The sequence below is a fragment of the Pseudorca crassidens genome, chromosome 4, assembly GCF_039906515.1.
Source record: "Pseudorca crassidens isolate mPseCra1 chromosome 4, mPseCra1.hap1, whole genome shotgun sequence".
In the NCBI taxonomy this organism is placed as follows: domain Eukaryota; kingdom Metazoa; phylum Chordata; class Mammalia; order Artiodactyla; family Delphinidae; genus Pseudorca; species Pseudorca crassidens.
The window spans coordinates 48,636,134-48,641,662 of NC_090299.1; positions in this window are offsets into that span (position 1 = coordinate 48,636,134).

A 5,529-nucleotide genomic window follows, 5' to 3' on the forward strand; every position below is an offset into this window, starting at 1 on the left:
TGGAAAAACTTCTAGTATTTAATCTTTTTGAGTGCTTACTATGATGACCCGGGTTAAAAACTCTACATCAGTATATCACTTAACACTCAGATACCACTTAACACTCAGAAGAATCACTTTATAGAGTTATTTTTACCCTGATTTTAAAATGAGACTGAGATTCAGAGAGTAAGTAGCCCGAGATCAGTCAGCTCTGAAGAGCTACAGCTGAGATTTGAACCCACATTTATCTGATTACAAAACTAGAGCTTTCAGTTTCTACTGATGGTTCTGAAACAGCAGCGTACATGAGAATCGCCAAAAGGGTAGGTTTGAAAACACCTGTGCTCCATACCCCACGATGGATTCACTGAATCTGGGGTAAAGGTCTTGGAATCTAATTATTTTTTAATTAATAAATTTTGTTTTTTTAAAGCAGCTTTAGGTTTACAGGAAAATTGGTCAAAAAGTAGAGCGTTCCCATACACCTCCTCTCCTCCTGCCCAGTTTTCCCTATTATTAACATCTTGCATTAGTGCAGTACATTTGTTACAAATGAACCAATAATACATCATTATTAACTAAAGTCCACAATTTAAGATAGAACTGGTAGCCTTATGAAAAGGAGGAGAAAGAGAGGTAGCTTGGAGGAAAGGCCACGTGACGACAAAGCAACCGTCTGCAAGCCAGGAGGAGAACATTCCCCAGAAACCAAAACCTGCCCCAACCTTGATCCTGGATTTCCAGTCTCTAGAACTGTGAGAAAATGAATTCCTATTGTTCAAGCCACGCAGTCTATGGAATTTTGTTATGGCAGCCTGAGCAGACTAATACACACCTCAAGACCATACTTTGAGAAATCACTACTCTACAGCAGAGGTAACTAAGGCACCTGTAGCATCTGGGAGCTTGTCAGAAATTCAGAATCTGGGGCCCCATTCCAGACCTCCTGAGGCAGTATTCTTATATTAACAACACTATCGAGTGGTTCTAGGTATGCAGATGAAAGTGAGACACTGCTCATCAAGACACTGATATGTGTACTGCCTCCTTGGAGGCACCCAGAGCTCAATGGACATGAGAAGGGGCTGGTGCTATAATCACAACCAATTTATAGCATTTTCCCCCAAGTGAGACGACCCTGTTTAATTTTCGTGGCAGTCCCTACTCAGATGGATATAATTGTTTATTGCCTCATTAGGTTTCAAGCAGCAAATACTCACAACCTTGATCATCTGACTACACCTGCAAATTGCTTTGTGACTCTTGATCTCTCTTGTGATTATAATAATCAGCAAAAATAATCTACTTTGAGATCCTCACATTAAAGGGAATATGAATATGCCACGATGAGACAAAAATGAGGTAAAAGTTTTAGGGCAGCAAGCTGAATTCTGACATTCCTGTAGGATTTCTATATTTCGTAGCTGAAGTGGTCTTTAGAGCTCTGAAAGGTAGGTCAGATTTTATTATCCCCATTTTGCAGATGAAGAAACGAGGGCCCATGCAAAGTATGCGACTTACTCGCATTTTCACAAGGAGCATGGGGTACAGCCAGGACACAAACCTTCATCATCTGACATCTTTCAACACGTGTGCTATAAGCCTTGCCAAGTTTATATAAGCTGGAGCACTGCCAAATGAACTGCAATTCTCTAAGCAGCAAAATTCAGATTTGCCTTGCAACTTCGTCTTTAGGATAAATCCATATTATAAATGTAAAATTATTATATCGCTTAGCTGCATTTCTCCTGACTTCTGAACTTCAGGCAATCCACTAACGACATTCTCTATGTGGCAGGAAAGGTGATTAGGGGATTTGCTGCGGAACAGAAATTTAGTGTGGCCTGGGAGCCCTGTAAGAACTGAAAGTTAAATCATTAATGAAGTTAATGCTGAAAAGGTTTTAACTAAATTCCATATCTCTAGGTTCTATATTTGAACTGTATGTTCTTATTGGGGGATATGTTCATTAAATTCCAAACCACTTTGTACCTTTTATCCTTGTATTTTCTTTAATTGCTCATTGTACTGCCTTTATACTAAAACCAGGTTCTTGGGGAGTAAGAATCTGCTAGTTTATCTATTAGCAGTTTGAATGAAACTATCCAAAAATGATTTCACTGTGACTAAATGAACCTGTTTCTAGGGTGTTCTTTTTAATCAAAAGTTGGAATTAGCTGAAAACTGAATTTCATTCTAAATCACTTATTTTCTTCAAATATCTGAATCAAACAGATTATGTCCTTAAAAAAGAGGAAAATGCATTTCTTTCTGTGTGTGTGTGTGTGTTTGTGTGTGTTTGTGCCTATGGTTCAAAGTACTGTATTATATTGCTGATAAGAAATTTGAATTGCTACATTGAAGACTTTTCAATAAATTGACCCTCTGCGGAAACAGATTCAATTTTTTTTGTTTTAAAATGTATTAGGAGGGTTTCCCTGGTGGCGCAGTGGTTGAGTCCGCCTGCAGATACAGGGGACATGGGTTCGTGCCTCGGTCCGGGCAGACCCCACATGCTGTGGAGCGGCTGGGCCCGTGAGCCATGGCCGCTGAGCCTGCGCATCCGGAGCCTGTGCTCCACAATGGGAGAGGCCACAGCAGTGAGAGGCCCGCATACCGCAAAAAAAAAAAAAAAAAAAATGTATTAGGAAAATTAAAATTCTTTCTTAAATTAGAAATGTTATAGGGAAAACAAGAATCTATTTTTTTCAGATTAAGGTAAAAAAAAAAAAGGCCACAATTCTGAGCATGGATAACTCAAAAGTACGTTTGACAACCTGTCAGAATTGAATAATGAAAGGGCTGCGTAATACTTGTCAAAATAGATGAAGTAGTTGATGCTCCAGCTCAGGTGTTAGTTAACAACCTGTCAACAAATGGACAAAGGAGAGGACAAGGAAGACTGGGACCTTCAAGGTCTCAGTGCCATTAGGTTTTCAGAAGCCCAGAATCTTTTAGATGGGTGATGTTAACAAATGGTATCAAAGAATGAAAATCTGTGTTGGGATGGTGAGTACTTATAAAACAAGCACTCTAGGCTTCCCTGGTGGCGCAGTGGTTGAGAGTCCGCCTGCCAATGCAGGGGACACGGGTTCGTGCCCCGGTCCAGGAAGATCCCACATGCCGGGGAGCGGCTAGGCCCGTGAGCCATGGCCACTGAGCCTGCGCGTCCGGAGCCTGTGCTCCGCAACGGGAGAGGCCACAACAGGGAGAGGCCCGCGTACCGCAAAAAAAAAAAAAAAAAAAAAAAAAAAAAAAACAAGCACTCTAAGATTTGGGGCGTTTGTGGAAATGCAGTGAAAGGTACATGGAGGCAGACTCAGTCGTCAGCGAGAATTCAGGGCACAGGTGGAGGATGTGGGGATAAAGAGATAAGACGGCACTGTGACTGGACTACAGAGAAACAAGGTTATCAGACACGTCATTTATATTTTGCTTCCTTTATTGATTTTTGGCAAGTACCTAAATTTTATCCACAGTGATTACAATAGCTATCAAAATACTCTCTTCCATTCATTCACACATTACCAAAGTTTAATAAAACAAAATTCATAAATTATTTGAGCAATCGTTTTCTCCCCCTAGGAAAAGGAATACTTGGATGGGTAAATCAGCATAACTGCATAAGCAGCAAAAGATTATACTGGGAAAATGTTGGTAGTAGATTAAATTTGGTATTACCAACTCCAATATTCTTAGTAAATAAAAGTTTGGTACAATAAAATAATATACAAGGGTCAGACTGATGGAGATGCACAAGTGACTAGGCATCTTTCATCATCTCTGAACCTTGATTTCTTTGTCTATAAGCAGGTGCTCTGCTTATCAACTAAATCTCAAAATTGTGTGTTCCTTCATTCAACACGTATCAAGCCAGGCACTGTGTGATATACAGAGGTTATAATGTAAGAAAAGGCTGACTTGCTTGCCTTCAAGGAGGTGACAATATCGGAGTGGATCTGCACATAAGTAACAACTGCAGTAAGAAGACTGAATTCTTACAAAACACCTACTGTGCACTTGGTGAAAGCACAGGCAAGTGTTAACCTATGTAATCCTCAGAGCTCCATAAGAGCATATATCAGTTAGTTTTGTCATATAAGAAACCTCCCCCAAACTTAGTGGCTTAACATAACAATTATTTATTTATGTAGCTTGCAATTCTGTGGTCTGCCCATTTAGGTGGTGCTCACCTGGGCTTACTCATGCCTCTGTGGTCAGCTGGTAGTGATATAGCCATCTCACATGTCATGAAGTTGGCTGGAGCTGTGGGGATAACTGGACCCTGTCTCCCTCATCATCTAGCCGACTGGCCTGGATTTCTTCATTTGGTGATGGTTGCCGGATTCTTAAGAGCAGCAGCAGAGAGTAGGTGCCACCGTACAGCACTTTTTAAGTATCTGCTTGGGACACACTTGGTACTGTCCCATTGGCTATATCAAGTCACAAAGCCAGCCAAGATTCAAGGGATGAAATAAGAATGTACCTTTGATGGCAGAAATTATAAAGTCATATTACAAAAGGCTATGTACAGGGAGGGGAAGAATTGTGACCACCTTCTCAATCTACTCTAGGGAGGTACTGTTAGTATCTCTGTGAGGCACAGCAAGTTTAAGTGACTATTCCAAGCTTATCAGGCTAGTGACAGAGCCAGGATTCAAACCAGGCAGTCTAGCTCAATAACCAATGAGTGTATCCTCTACACCACAGTACAAGTGCCACACAAGGCTGATTCATGTGCTGTGGGAAGATTCAGGAAGGGGCCCTAACTCAATCTTGGGTATTAGAGAAGCTTTCACAGAAGAGCTAATGTCGAATCGAAATCCTAACGGACAAGGATGGATTAACCATCTGAACAGGAGGAAAGGACAGGAACATTTCCTGTTAAAGAGACCACATATGCAAAGCACTAGAGATTGGGAAAGTTAATGGTACAGAGAGCTGCCAAGCTCTGTGGCAGGAGAGGGGAACTTTGGCCGGACTGTGAAGTTCTTAAAACCGAGTTATGGTTTAGGCTTTGATCAGAGACATTAGCAGCCCATTGAAAGGTTCAATCCTTTTATAGTCACCACTCTGGTGGCCATGAAGAGAAAGGATTAGACCAGGCAACACTGCAAGTAGGAAGATTATTTGCAAAGATCCTTCAGTGACCAGACAATAAAGTATGAAGGCCTGGACTAAGATGGCAGTGTGGATGAGAAAAAGACACATCGGGAAGATATTTAGAGGACAGGACATGATGACTAGGAAATGTGATGAAGATGTCATGATGACACCCAGTTTTTGGTTTAGATGCTGCTTGGATGATGGTACCATTACCTGAACCAGGAAGTCACAAAGTGAAAAAAGCATTTCATGGAAGGAAAGGATGTCTTTTGATTTGCATGTGTTGAGTTTGAGATGTCTACAGGACTCCATCCAAATGAGCATATCCACTGTGAGGTGGGAATGAGCCTTGAATTCCAGAGAGGGATGGGGATAGAGAAACAGATCTATAAATGACAGTCATCTGTATATGGAATGACTGTCCAGGGAGGATAATGTAAG